The following is a 15,727-nucleotide window of genomic DNA, read 5'->3' as shown; positions in this document are numbered from 1 at the left end:
GCTGTGGGCAAGACCACAACATATGTATGTACTTTTCATCGTCAAGCCACATCTGGGACACCTGGGGGGGGGGGACCTTCGACATATAATGTAGTCCAATCGGGGTATAGTGAAACCTGTTGAGTACTTTGAATTGGATCAATTTAAAGCAGGAGTTGAACGATATATTATGGGTACGAGCGCACATACGGATCCAACACTGATCAGGTATTTAGATTCCCAGATCCTCACCCCAGGTACGTTTGATTTTATCAAAGGGAGGGGTGACCTTGGACTGGAGTAGAGCATATAGTCTGGAGACCTTCCCACTAAAGGACATAGTATTCAGGAGTTCAGATAGTATAGGATCATCTGGTGGAATTGCGGGAAAGTCCGGGTATCTTTTCTTAAGGGAACGGCGAAGGCCTATATATTGGAGCCAATGGGAGGGTCTCCTATGCAGGGATGTGGGTAGATCTAGCCATTTGCTGAAGTAACCCTGGTTAAAGACATCTCTGACAACCTCAAATCCTTCATTAACCCAGAGATGTACCGTAGCCGGGGATATGCAGGGAGCCTCCGGAAGGAAGTTCCAGAGGGGAAGGTTGCCATGAAAGGGAAGTGGGGCGACGGCCAGTCTCTGCAGTTTAGTTAAAGCCAGTGACGTGGAGCCTACAGGGTCAAGGGGTTCAAGCTTGACATGTTGGGAGGGAAGGATTAAAGAGCGGATATCGCGTCCCTCCATAGCAAGCCGCTTGAGCCTGGTATGTGGTGTGAGGTCTGTGAGTATAAACCAGCGAGGCATACTGTGCCTGTGCAACAATCCAATACCTCCCTCAGGCATGGGTGCAGTTAGCGTGTCTAATTTGAGGCAGACTGCACCAGAATGCCACGGGAAATTATTTACGGTGCGGGTCAGGGATTGGAAGAATTTTTTTCCGGGCCATTATTGTATATTGAGGAACTTATTGAGGAGTTGGGGAAGTACAATCATTTCCAGAATGCCGATTTTGCCTGCTAAAGAAATTGGTAGTGTAGCTCAGCCTGTGCATTTCCTGGTAAGCGTAGTAATATATTTTCTGAAGTTGTTTGTGTATAAAGGGCCAGATTGACGAGCAACCACTACTCGAGGTAGGTGATCACGGTCTGTGACCATGTTAACCCAAGAGGTCCGGAGGGGGAGAGTTACTTCGGTCAGCGAAAATAGGCTACATTTGGAGCAATTCATCTTGAGACCTGCAAACTCAACAAAGTGTATGACATTGTGAAGGATCGGGGCTAGATTGTCTGCAGGAGAGGGAATGAAAAGGAGAGCATCATCGGCATATAAGGAGATGATCTCAGGAGAACCAACAAGTCGCAGACCTCTCTGTGCAAGCATTTGGCATATCCTGTCAGCTAGGGGTTCAATGGCTGTGGCAAAGATCAGGGGAGAGAAGAGGCAGCCCTGCCGTGTACCCCAGTCAATTTGGAAGTGGGCCAAATATCTGTCCTCGGTGTGGCCTCTGGCCACTGGATGAGAATAGAGAAGTCTGACCCAAGACTGAAAGCGGGGCCCGAAGTTGCTTTTCTTGAGGACTCACCAGAGGTCCAGGAGACAGAGTCAAACGCCTTCTGCATGTCAACGGTGGCCACCACTGCTTGTATGGTCGGGTCAATATGGGCAAGAATATTGAGGGAGGTAAATCCCGCCTGGTCTGGGTGTATGATATAAGTTATATACGGGGCCAGTCTCAGAGCCACCACTTTGGCATAGATCTTAACATCACAATTAATGAGGGAAAGGGGTTGATATGATTCCTCATTGAGTGGGGGGTTTGCCTTGTTTGAGGAGCCCTTGGATTATAGCCTCGCAAAGCGATGTGGGAGAATGACCAACTCACAGGATTCCTCCCACAGTGCATACAGTTGGGGGACCAGGTGGGCCTTATACTGCTTATAAAATTCAACTAGGAGGCCATCAGAGCTGGAGGCTTTTTCCAGAGGCCAGGGAGTCTATGGCTTTGGAGATTTCTTCAGTAGTTATTTGTATATCTAAGGAGTCCCTAGTCTCGGTGGAAAGTATGCCTCAACATCTTCTGCTGGAATACTGTCATCATTGGAGTAGAGGGATTCGTAGAATGAATGGAATTCTGCATTAATAGCTGGTGATGATAGGGCCAGTGTGCCGTCAGACCTCTCTATAGCTGGGATGCGGGGTGAGCCGGACTCCTGGTGGAGAAGCCTAGCCAGGGCACGACCAGGGCGCTCCCCCTCCCCATACCTGTGAGCTGAGTGGGGGTCATCCAGGAACTTCCTTTCCTGTTCCTCATGGGAGCGGAATGTGGGCCTCACCACCACTTGGGCGGTAACGCTGGCGGTATTACCGCTGGCGGTATTAGCCCTACCGCCAAACTCCCCGGCGCTAATAGCGCCAGATCACGGGTTCGGCGGTAATGTTAATCCCCATTCCCATTGAGCCCATTCGGGAATACCCCATTCCCCATTGGGCTCAATGGGGAAATTTCATGCTAATACCGCCGGTGGATTTCCCGCTGGCGGTATGAGCTCAAATTTTCGGCGGATTTCCCCCCAGCTAAGAGCTGGGGCGAAATCCGCTGAAGTCCTGATTTGGCAGCCCCTTAAATCCAACGTTAATAGCGCTACCGCTGGATTTAAGGGTTACCACCAAAGTCGTGCTGATGCCATGTGTCTAGTTATATGCCAATATCAGAGAGGGTGGGTAGTGACTGTGGGTCTCAAGGGAGAAGAGTCGAAATTCAATCTTTGCAATGTCGCTCCTGATCACTTTAAAGATCCCAGACTGCTGGAGATTGCTATGCCACTAATGTAAGCTTTGAACGATTCCCAAAGAATAGCCTGTGTGTGGACTGAACCAGTATTTAATGCAAAGAAGTAATCTGTGGCGGTCTCCAGTTCCATCCTAAAGGCAATATCTAATAAAGCATGCAATTTCAATCTCCAAGACCGATGTCCATTGTTCTCAATCTCCCAATCTAGGGAGATTGTTACTTGGGAGTGGTCGGAGAATGTTCTGGGAAGAATTGCCATGTGTGTGATGGTTCTGATTAGTATTGTATTAGTATACAAGCCACCTGTCAATCCGTGAATGGGAGTCATGCACTGAGGAATAGAAGGAGTATGATCAGGAGTTTGCATACACCAGTCTCCAAGTATCTGACACCATCACCTGGGTCTGGATTTCTATGATAGTTCTAGATGACTTAGTGAGTTGACGAGGCCTAGAACCCAACCTATCTAGATCTGCGTCCAAAATAGTGTTAAAGTCCTCACCCCAGATGATAGGGAAAAGGGGGAACCCGGACAGCAGGGATGCCAAATGCGTGTAAAATCTGGGATCATCCACAGTATAACTTCACTATTTGATAGGGTCCCAAATAACAAAACATAGCGGCCTACAGGGTCTACATGGACTGCCTTCACTATTTAATAGGGTCTCAAATAACAAAACATAGCGGCCTAGAAGGTCTACATGGACTGCCTTATGCTGGAACTTAAGACGTTTGTGTATCTGGGTGGAATATCTGTATAGTATTGTTGGGGGCCCCATGATTTGGTGAACCTCTCGCGTCCACCAGTGCGGGCATAGTTTCAACATATAGCTGTAATTTCCGCATCTTTGTATAATAACCCATCCCCCTGATATTCCAACTCATACAAACAAGGTTATGGACTGTCATTGGACCAAGTGGCAAACATTTGTAAAACAGCATATTGCGCATAGGCTCCACAGAAATGTGAACATGGCCCGATTTAAATATGTGAAACTGGGTATGATTGAGTATTCTCGCTCCCCGCCGCATGTCAAGCAATTTTCAACATAACACCATCGCCCGACCCTCCCCCAACCTACTCTTCTCCCAATCGAGGGGTGAACAACTTCCAGCCAAACCAAGAACAGTGGCAGTATCACCTGGGGGGCTGTGCATCGGCTGTGAGCAATAATGCCTCCGCGGCAGGGAAAAGGCTAGGCATTTTTGTGGTGCCTAACGTGAAGAAAATATATAACGGGTGAAGAGAACACATTTGTGACATTGAGCAAGGAATCAGTTGGACCAGAGTAGACTTTGGACCAAGGGTCTTCTACTGACAAGCTCCAGGGTTATTGATGAACAAAGCAGCGTGAGCTTGACTGCCGAGGTGTGTGTGGTCATCCCGGGAAATGTTTGTCAATACATTTGGAGGCCTCCTCAGGAATGGTGAAGAAGTAGACTTGATTTGAGTGTTCAATCTTGTGTTTGGCCGGATAAAGCATTGAGTATTTGACCCCCAGGTCTCGTAGCTTCTTGCGCTCCTGTTGAACAGACACAGAAAAATCGTAATACAAGTGACAAGTGGAGGAGCCAAGGAAGAGGTCCCCTTGGCTCTTGCCACCCGGAGGAGTGAATTTCTATTGTGATAGTTTAAAACTCTTGCAATAATGGAACAAGGAAGCGCACCCGGCTAAGGTTTTGCCGTCAGGGCCCGGTGGGCTCTCTCTTTTGTGAATTGTGGGGAGTGTTTTGGGGAATCTAGTAGCATGAGAAGGGTGCATTCAATATAGTCTTCCATCGGACCGTCAATCTTATCCTCCGTGACCCCGATAATGCGTAGGTTGTTGCGTCTAGAGCATGATTCAAAATCTTCATTTTCTTGCTGACGTCCAGAACCTGTCTGGAGAGTGTGGTCACCTCCGCTCGAAGGGCGGCAATGTCATCCTCAGCCACTCTGACCCTAGTTTCCACCTCTGCAACCCGATTACCAGTTGTTTCCATGTGAGCTTTGATCGATGATATGGTCCCATTCATGTCGTCCAGTTTAGGGTGTAGAGCTGTGAATCCTTCATGCATGTAGTTCATCATTTTCTGAGATTCAGTGGACTCTGAAGGGGATGACGTGGCAGCTTCAGGCACAGGTGCGAGCTCAGAACACTTTGGTGGTGCTTTCTCAAACATGTTGATGGAGCTCTGCATTTTATTAGCTCTTTTTGTCATGGTCCCAGTAGTCGCTACCCGAGGCGGACTCTGCAGCTCACTTGGAGCGGAAACGGTTGCCCAGGGTCAGACGGTCCACCTTCAACAAGTATCCACAAGGGGTACGACTATTCAACTCAAGCTGCTGGCAGATTCCGGGACCAGACTGGCAGTGGGATCTCTTGTTTGATGGAAAAGTAATGCGTAGGTCAGAGCCCAGTTGGCAATACAGTAAGGCGGTAACAGAGTAGTCCTCCAGGAGTTCGATTTCTGTTGGCTGTGCTGGTACAGACCCCTCTGGTCTATTGAAGGAGTATCTTGCATGGATGTGCACAAGGGTGATCTAGGTCAGGAACATCTATCCCTCGATTAGTGCTGAAAAGTGTGGTAGTCCACTCTAATTTCCTTGTGGGGAGTCAGTCTTTGGTGCTTCGTGTTTCTGTGTACAGGCTAATAAGCATGCCTGTTCCGGGGATCAAGTTGATTTGGGGAAAAGGGCCTGTGTGGTAATGGGGAAGGGCTACGGGATCCAAGCTGGGTGTCACAGGCTTTGTTGTGTGTCTTGAAAAGAGGCCTCAACAATATGAAATTCTGGCAGAGAAAGGTAGGCTCCCGGTGGGAGCAGTATCAGCAGCGGTGTCTGCTCGGGCTAGTCCGTTCTGTACCCAAATGGGTTGTGTTCCTGTTAGGCGGAAACCTGTGCAGTTCCCTCTGGGACCACTGCAAAAGATTTAGGACTACAGGTGTTTGGTGGTGAACCCACTTGGTAGCAGTCTGTACCACACAGATTCACTTGGTAGCTGTGGCTGAGCAGTCAGACTTCCCTCAAGTAGAGTTGAGCAGTATGTGGAGTATACAAAATAGGGCAATCCTTCACAGCAAGACAAGCAAACACGCAACAAGGCTTAGTGTAAAGATATTACTGTATTTATTTATAATGAAACATCTATGAAAAACACTATGGCACTTTCACGGCAAACAAATCAAACACAATTACTCTACGAAGAAGAAACGATCAATCCCCCTAGCAATAGTTCGATAAGCCTGGGTTCTACTGGCACCACTTATTTTCAGACAGAGGTGTATACCTCAACCTAGATGGCACTCGAATATTAGTTAGGACGGGAGAGAAAAAGATAGGCAGGTTACGAAATCAACATAGTTCAATACTTCACGGGCAAAATGTACGGTAAGAAGGCAAGAACCACAATAGATCATAAAGTTCAGAGGCCAGGCCCACTCGGAGAGAGGCAAGGCGCGATGTCCCAAAAAGTCTCTAGTGGAGATGCATTCAAGTCTTTGTAGCAAATTGTTATCGGCAGATTGAACCAGTTCAGAACAATAAATGAGAAAAGCTTGGAGGTGACCCAACGGAAAGGAGAGGATTAAGACACCTCACTCGAACCGATCGAAAGGGAAGCCAGGCGGACACGGTACTTTGTTGTGGAGGGCAGCTCCGGCGGGGGCAGTTGTTCCTGGTGGTGGATGCACGTCGGGTCTTTGCCAAGAGTAGAGAGGTTCTCGTCGTCGAAGAAAAGTGAAGTCCGGTGCCCCACCCGGGAAGAGACCAGCCGCAGAGTGCTCCGTCACAAGGCACCACCTTTTGGTCGCGGTACAGGGGTAGTGGCTATCCGGTTGCCGAGGTGCGCTGCACAGGCAATTCGACCACTGCGTCCTGAGGCGAATAAAAAGCAAAGGGGACTGGTTGTTCCCACCAGTCAGGGGAAGAGACTCTCCGGCAGGGAGATCTCCTCTGTCGTCGGGAAGTGGTGAGTCGGCTCAGCAGGGCTCCACCGGAGGTGTCGTCGTTGCAGGTCGGCTCAGTGTTACCCTCGTCGGATTCTTAGGTCCTGTGGCGACTTCTGAAGATCCAGTCCCAAAAGCCCTGCTTTTATGCAGAAAACCCCCATTCATTCAGCCTAGCTGTCAATCAACACATGCTAAGTGGTGAGCGGGAAGGCTCACCACTTGGGCCAATTACTCCAGAGTGCGACCGGAGTTGGCAAGGCAACTCGGTCCAGGGTGCCTAAACCCCCTCCCACACCCCTGTGGTAACCCAGACAGAATGGCACCACTTTGGAGGGTCTCTGTACAGAGCCCGCCAAAAGTGGAACAAAGGGCTCGACCTTTGGTTTAGGAGTCACAGCGACGAACACAGACGCCATTTTAAAAACCGAGTTCTGGCAGAAAATGCCATCCGATAAACTTATTTAAGATAAGTAGACCGGTGGTATGTTAGAGATTAACGAGAAAAGTATCAATCTCCAACAATGGGACGAATCCCATAGGGTTATGTCCGGGTCGAACATAACAAGTAGTTTCCACTGCCACCAGCCAAAACTCGACGAGGGGGGACGGGACAGTGCCCCCTCGAGTAACAGATCCAGGAGTAATCAAATTACCCCTACTAGTACGTCCACAATAAGATGGTTGGTACTAGTCCTGTTAGTAAATTTAGGTCTAGTAAAGCCAATGGTGACTTTACATACCCGGGGAGACAGTAGTCAGTCCCCGGGTATGGAGTCTATGGTAGGGGTCCGCTAGGACGCCCCAGTGCTACGGCACATAGGGTGCGGTGTAACACACATAGAAAAACATATGAGACCCTATGGAGTAAAAGACCCCATAGCCCATAGAGCACATTGACATTCAAAGGAATTACACACATACATGTCCAAGAGTGGGAGTAAAAGAGTCTCATTCTTGGCAGGATGGAAAAAACAAACTCCCGAAATCCAGAAAAGCTGCTGGGGGACTCACTAGGTTAGGAAATTCAGCCTAAATAGAGAATTCTCCCTAACAGTTCCCCCACGTATGATGGCCCCCAGGGCATGCAATGGGTGATGAAGCCTAGCAAGGGATTGGTAGCTGGTGCAAACTCCTCTAGGTGTGTAATAGGCCGTGGGGGCAAGCTGTGCCCATGTGTGGGTGTGGCGAATGTTAAGAAATTGGTAGTGTAGCTCAGCCTGTGCATTTCCTGGTAAGCGTAGTAATATATTTTCTGAAGTTGTTTGTGTATAAAGGGCCAGATTGACGAGCAACCACTACTCGAGGTAGGTGATCACGGTCTGTGACCATGTTAACCCAAGAGGTCCGGAGGGGGAGAGTAACTTCGGTCAGCGAAAATAGGCTACATTTGGAGCAATTCATCTTGAGACCTGCAAACTCAACAAAGTGTATGACATTGTGAAGGATCGGGGCTAGATTGTCTGCAGGAGAGGGAATGAAAAGGAGAGCATCATCGGCATATAAGGAGATGATCTCAGGAGAACCAACAAGTCGCAGACCTCTCTGTGCATGCATTTGGCATATCCTGTCAGCTAGGGGTTCAATGGCTGTGGCAAAGATCAGGGGAGAGAAGAGGCAGCCCTGCCGTGTACCCCAGTCAATTTGGAAGTGGGCCAAATATCTGTCCTCGGTGTGGCCTCTGGCCACTGGATGAGAATAGAGAAGTCTGACCCAAGACTGAAAGCGGGGCCCGAAGTTGCTTTTCTTGAGGACTCACCAGAGGTCCAGGAGACAGAGTCAAACGCCTTCTGCATGTCAACGGTGGCCACCACTGCTTGTATGGTCGGGTCAATATGGGCAAGAATATTGAGGGAGGTAAATCCCGCCTGGTCTGGGTGTATGATATAAGTTATATACGGGGCCAGTCTCAGAGCCACCACTTTGGCATAGATCTTAACATCACAATTAATGAGGGAAAGGGGTTGATATGATTCCTCATTGAGTGGGGGGTTTGCCTTGTTTGAGGAGCCCTGGGATTATAGCCTCGCAAAGCGATGTGGGAGAATGACCAACTCACAGGATTCCTCCCACAGTGCATACAGTTGGGGGACCAGGTGGGCCTTATACTGCTTATAAAATTCAACTAGGAGGCCATCAGAGCTGGAGGCTTTTTCCAGAGGCCAGGGAGTCTATGGCTTTGGAGATTTCTTCAGTAGTTATTTGTATATCTAAGGAGTCCCTAGTCTCGGTGGAAAGTATGCCTCAACATCTTCTGCTGGAATACTGTCATCATTGGAGTAGAGGGATTCGTAGAATGAATGGAATTCTGCATTAATAGCTGGTGATGATAGGGCCAGTGTGCCGTCAGACCTCTCTATAGCTGGGATGCGGGGTGAGCCGGACTCCTGGTGGAGAAGCCTAGCCAGGGCACGACCAGGGCGCTCCCCCTCCCCATACCTGTGAGCTGAGTGGGGGTCATCCAGGAACTTCCTTTCCTGTTCCTCATGGGAGCGGAATGTGGGCCTCACCACCACTTGGGCGGTAACGCTGGCGGTATTACCGCTGGCGGTATTAGCCCTACCGCCAAACTCCCCGGCGCTAATAGCGCCAGATCACGGGTTCGGCGGTAATGTTAATCCCCATTCCCATTGAGCCCATTCGGGAATACCCCATTCCCCATTGGGCTCAATGGGGAAATTTCATGCTAATACTGCCGGTGGATTTCCCGCCGGCGGTATGAGCTCAAATTTTCGGCGGATTTCCCCCCAGCTAAGAGCTGGGGCGAAATCCGCTGAAGTCCTGATTTGGCAGCCCCTTAAATCCAACGTTAATAGCGCTACCGCTGGATTTAAGGGTTATCACCAAAGTCGTGCTGAGGCCATGTGTCTAGTTATATGCCAATATCAGAGAGGGTGGGTAGTGACTGTGGGTCTCAAGGGAGAAGAGTCGAAATTCAATCTTTGCATTGTCGCTCCTGATCACTTTAAAGATCCCAGACTGCTGGAGATTGCTATGCCACTAATGTAAGCTTTGAACGATTCCCAAAGAATAGCCTGTGTGTGGACTGAACCAGTATTTAATGCAAAGAAGTAATCTGTGGCGGTCTCCAGTTCCATCCTAAAGGCAATATCTAATAAAGCATGCAATTTCAATCTCCAAGACCGATGTCCATTGTTCTCAATCTCCCAATCAAGGGAGATTGTTACTTGGGAGTGGTCGGAGAATGTTCTGGGAAGAATTGCCATGTGTGTGATGGTTCTGATTAGTATTGTATTAGTATACAAGCCACCTGTCAATCCGTGAATGGGAGTCATGCACTGAGGAATAGAAGGAGTATGATCAAGAGTTTGCATACACCAGTCTCCAAGTATCTGACACCATCACCTGGGTCTGGATTTCTATGATAGTTCTAGATGACTTAGTGAGTTGACGAGGCCTAGAACCCAACCTATCTAGATCTGCGTCCAAAATAGTGTTAAAGTCCTCACCCCAGATGATAGGGAAAAGGGGGAACCCGGACAGCAGGGATGCCAAATGCGTGTAAAATCTGGGATCATCCACAGTATAACTTCACTATTTGATAGGGTCCCAAATAACAAAACATAGCGGCCTACAGGGTCTACATGGACTGCCTTCACTATTTAATAGGGTCTCAAATAACAAAACATAGCGGCCTAGAAGGTCTACATGGACTGCCTTATGCTGGAACTTAAGACGTTTGTGTATCTGGGTGGAATATCTGTATAGTATTGTTGGGGGCCCCATGATTTGGTGAACCTCTCGCGTCCACCAGTGCGGGCATAGTTTCAACATATAGCTGTAATTTCCGCATCTTTGTATAATAACCCATCCCCCTGATATTCCAACTCATACAAACAAGGTTATGGACTGTCATTGGACCAAGTGGCAAACATTTGTAAAACAGCATATTGCGCATAGGCTCCACAGAAATGTGAACATGGCCCGATTTAAATATGTGAAACTGGGTATGATTGAGTATTCTCGCTCCCCGCCGCATGTCAAGCAATTTTCAACATAACACCATCGCCCGACCCTCCCCCAACCTACTCTTCTCCCAATCGAGGGGTGAACAACTTCCAGCCAAACCAAGAACAGTGGCAGTATCACCTGGGGGGCTGTGCATCGGCTGTGAGCAATAATGCCTCCGCGGCAGGGAAAAGGCTAGGCATTTTTGTGGTGCCTAACGTGAAGAAAATATATAACGGGTGAAGAGAACACATTTGTGACATTGAGCAAGGAATCAGTTGGACCAGAGTAGACTTTGGACCAAGGGTCTTCTACTGACAAGCTCCAGGGTTATTGATGAACAAAGCAGCGTGAGCTTGACTGCCGAGGTGTGTGTGGTCATCCCGGGAAATGTTTGTCAATACATTTGGAGGCCTCCTCAGGAATGGTGAAGAAGTAGACTTGATTTGAGTGTTCAATCTTGTGTTTGGCCGGATAAAGCATTGAGTATTTGACCCCCAGGTCTTGTAGCTTCTTGCGCTCCTGTTGAACAGACACAGAAAAATCGTAATACAAGTGACAAGTGGAGGAGCCAAGGAAGAGGTCCCCTTGGCTCTTGCCACCCGGAGGAGTGAATTTCTATTGTGATAGTTTAAAACTCTTGCAATAATGGAACAAGGAAGCGCACCCGGCTAAGGTTTTGCCGTCAGGGCCCGGTGGGCTCTCTCTTTTGTGAATTGTGGGGAGTGTTTTGGGGAATCTAGTAGCATGAGAAGGGTGCATTCAATATAGTCTTCCATCGGACCGTCAATCTTATCCTCCGTGACCCCGATAATGCGTAGGTTGTTGCGTCTAGAGCATGATTCAAAATCTTCATTTTCTTGCTGACGTCCAGAACCTGTCTGGAGAGTGTGGTCACCTCCGCTCGAAGGGCGGCAATGTCATCCTCAGCCACTCTGACCCTAGTTTCCACCTCTGCAACCCGATTACCAGTTGTTTCCATGTGAGCTTTGATCGATGATATGGTCCCATTCATGTCGTCCAGTTTAGGGTGTAGAGCTGTGAATCCTTCATGCATGTAGTTCATCATTTTCTGAGATTCAGTGGACTCTGAAGGGGATGACGTGGCAGCTTCAGGCACAGGTGCGAGCTCAGAACACTTTGGTGGTGCTTTCTCAAACATGTTGATGGAGCTCTGCATTTTATTAGCTCTTTTTGTCATGGTCCCAGTAGTCGCTACCCGAGGCGGACTCTGCAGCTCACTTGGAGCGGAAACGGTTGCCCAGGGTCAGACGGTCCACCTTCAACAAGTATCCACAAGGGGTACGACTATTCAACTCAAGCTGCTGGCAGATTCCGGGACCAGACTGGCAGTGGGATCTCTTGTTTGATGGAAAAGTAATGCGTAGGTCAGAGCCCAGTTGGCAATACAGTAAGGCGGTAACAGAGTAGTCCTCCAGGAGTTCGATTTCTGTTGGCTGTGCTGGTACAGACCCCTCTGGTCTATTGAAGGAGTATCTTGCATGGATGTGCACAAGGGTGATCTAGGTCAGGAACATCTATCCCTCGATTAGTGCTGAAAAGTGTGGTAGTCCACTCTAATTGCCTTGTGGGGAGTCAGTCTTTGGTGCTTCGTGTTTCTGTGTACAGGCTAATAAGCATGCCTGTTCCGGGGATCAAGTTGATTTGGGGAAAAGGGCCTGTGTGGTAATGGGGAAGGGCTACGGGATCCAAGCTGGGTGTCACAGGCTTTGTTGTGTGTCTTGAAAAGAGGCCTCAACAATATGAAATTCTGGCAGAGAAAGGTAGGCTCCCGGTGGGAGCAGTATCAGCAGCGGTGTCTGCTCGGGCTAGTCCATTCTGTACCCAAATGGGTTGTGTTCCTGTTAGGCGGAAACCTGTGCAGTTCCCTCTGGGACCACTGCAAAAGATTTAGGACTACAGGTGTTTGGTGGTGAACCCACTTGGTAGCAGTCTGTACCACACAGATTCACTTGGTAGCTGTGGCTGAGCAGTCAGACTTCCCTCAAGTAGAGTTGAGCAGTATGTGGAGTATACAAAATAGGGCAATCCTTCACAGCAAGACAAGCAAACACGCAACAAGGCTTAGTGTAAAGATATTACTGTATTTATTTATAATGAAACATCTATGAAAAACACTATGGCACTTTCACGGCAAACAAATCAAACACAATTACTCTACGAAGAAGAAACGATCAATCCCCCTAGCAATAGTTCGATAAGCCTGGGTTCTACTGGCACCACTTATTTTCAGACAGAGGTGTATACCTCAACCTAGATGGCACTCGAATATTAGTTAGGACGGGAGAGAAAAAGATAGGCAGGTTACGAAATCAACATAGTTCAATACTTCACGGGCAAAATGTACGGTAAGAAGGCAAGAACCACAATAGATCATAAAGTTCAGAGGCCAGGCCCACTCGGAGAGAGGCAAGGCGCGATGTCCCAAAAAGTCTCTAGTGGAGATGCATTCAAGTCTTTGTAGCAAATTGTTATCGGCAGATTGAACCAGTTCAGAACAATAAATGAGAAAAGCTTGGAGGTGACCCAACGGAAAGGAGAGGATTAAGACACCTCACTCGAACCGATCGAAAGGGAAGCCAGGCGGACACGGTACTTTGTTGTGGAGGGCAGCTCCGGCGGGGGCAGTTGTTCCTGGTGGTGGATGCACGTCGGGTCTTTGCCAAGAGTAGAGAGGTTCTCGTCGTCGAAGAAAAGTGAAGTCCGGTGCCCCACCCGGGAAGAGACCAGCCGCAGAGTGCTCCGTCACAAGGCACCACCTTTTGGTCGCGGTACAGGGGTAGTGGCTATCCGGTTGCCGAGGTGCGCTGCACAGGCAATTCGACCACTGCGTCCTGAGGCGAATAAAAAGCAAAGGGGACTGGTTGTTCCCACCAGTCAGGGGAAGAGACTCTCCGGCAGGGAGATCTCCTCTGTCGTCGGGAAGTGGTGAGTCGGCTCAGCAGGGCTCCACCGGAGGTGTCGTCGTTGCAGGTCGGCTCAGTGTTACCCTCGTCGGATTCTTAGGTCCTGTGGCGACTTCTGAAGATCCAGTCCCAAAAGCCCTGCTTTTATGCAGAAAACCCCCATTCATTCAGCCTAGCTGTCAATCAACACATGCTAAGTGGTGAGCGGGAAGGCTCACCACTTGGGCCAATTACTCCAGAGTGCGACCGGAGTTGGCAAGGCAACTCGGTCCAGGGTGCCTAAACCCCCTCCCACACCCCTGTGGTAACCCAGACAGAATGGCACCACTTTGGAGGGTCTCTGTACAGAGCCCGCCAAAAGTGGAACAAAGGGCTCGACCTTTGGTTTAGGAGTCACAGAGACGAACACAGACGCCATTTTAAAAACCGAGTTCTGGCAGAAAATGCCATCCGATAAACTTATTTAAGATAAGTAGACCGGTGGTATGTTAGAGATTAACGAGAAAAGTATCAATCTCCAACAATGGGACGAATCCCATAGGGTTATGTCCGGGTCGAACATAACAAGTAGTTTCCACTGCCACCAGCCAAAACACGACGAGGGGGGACGGGACAGTGCCCCCTCGAGTAACAGATCCAGGAGTAATCAAATTACCCCTACTAGTACGTCCACAATAAGATGGTTGGTACTAGTCCTGTTAGTAAATTTAGGTCTAGTAAAGCCAATGGTGACTTTACATACCCGGGGAGACAGTAGTCAGTCCCCGGGTATGGAGTCTATGGTAGGGGTCCGCTAGGACGCCCCAGTGCTACGGCACATAGGGTGCGGTGTAACACACATAGAAAAACATATGAGACCCTATGGAGTAAAAGACCCCATAGCCCATAGAGCACATTGACATTCAAAGGAATTACACACATACATGTCCAAGAGTGGGAGTAAAAGAGTCTCATTCTTGGCAGGATGGAAAAAACAAACTCCCGAAATCCAGAAAAGCTGCTGGGGGACTCACTAGGTTAGGAAATTCAGCCTAAATAGAGAATTCTCCCTAACAGTTCCCCCACGTATGATGGCCCCCAGGGCATGCAATGGGTGATGAAGCCTAGCAAGGGATTGGTAGCTGGTGCAAACTCCTCTAGGTGTGTAATAGGCCGTGGGGGCAAGCTGTGCCCATGTGTGGGTGTGGCGAATGTTAAGAAATTGGTAGTGTAACTCAGCCTGTGCATTTCCTGGTAAGCGTAGTAATATATTTTCTGAAGTTGTTTGTGTATAAAGGGCCAGATTGACGAGCAACCACTACTCGAGGTAGGTGATCACGGTCTGTGACCATGTTAACCCAAGAGGTCCGGAGGGGGAGAGTAACTTCGGTCAGCGAAAATAGGCTACATTTGGAGCAATTCATCTTGAGACCTGCAAACTCAACAAAGTGTATGACATTGTGAAGGATCGGGGCTAGATTGTCTGCAGGAGAGGGAATGAAAAGGAGAGCATCATCGGCATATAAGGAGATGATCTCAGGAGAACCAACAAGTCGCAGACCTCTCTGTGCATGCATTTGGCATATCCTGTCAGCTAGGGGTTCAATGGCTGTGGCAAAGATCAGGGGAGAGAAGAGGCAGCCCTGCCGTGTACCCCAGTCAATTTGGAAGTGGGCCAAATATCTGTCCTCGGTGTGGCCTCTGGCCACTGGATGAGAATAGAGAAGTCTGACCCAAGACTGAAAGCGGGGCCCGAAGTTGCTTTTCTTGAGGACTCACCAGAGGTCCAGGAGACAGAGTCAAACGCCTTCTGCATGTCAACGGTGGCCACCACTGCTTGTATGGTCGGGTCAATATGGGCAAGAATATTGAGGGAGGTAAATCCCGCCTGGTCTGGGTGTATGATATAAGTTATATACGGGGCCAGTCTCAGAGCCACCACTTTGGCATAGATCTTAACATCACAATTAATGAGGGAAAGGGGTTGATATGATTCCTCATTGAGTGGGGGGTTTGCCTTGTTTGAGGAGCCCTGGGATTATAGCCTCGCAAAGCGATGTGGGAGAATGACCAACTCACAGGATTCCTCCCACAGTGCATACAGTTGGGGGACCAGGTGGGCCTTATACTGCTTATAAAATTCAACTAGGAGGC

General features: G+C 48.9%; 1 protein-coding gene across 3 annotated transcripts in view; it reads right to left on the bottom strand.

The window, feature by feature from the left end:
• Positions 1-15,727, bottom strand: part of ARAP2 (ArfGAP with RhoGAP domain, ankyrin repeat and PH domain 2) — a 1,740,202-nt gene that overhangs the window by 134,598 nt on the left and 1,589,877 nt on the right. The window lies entirely within an intron of this gene.

This window comes from Ambystoma mexicanum, chromosome 6q, assembly GCF_040938575.1.
Source record: "Ambystoma mexicanum isolate Mex_15411 chromosome 6q, UKY_AmexF1_1, whole genome shotgun sequence".
Classification (NCBI taxonomy): Eukaryota; Metazoa; Chordata; class Amphibia; order Caudata; family Ambystomatidae; genus Ambystoma; species Ambystoma mexicanum.
The sequence above is the reverse complement of the archived record's forward strand: the minus strand, read 5'-3'. Positions and strand labels throughout refer to the sequence as shown.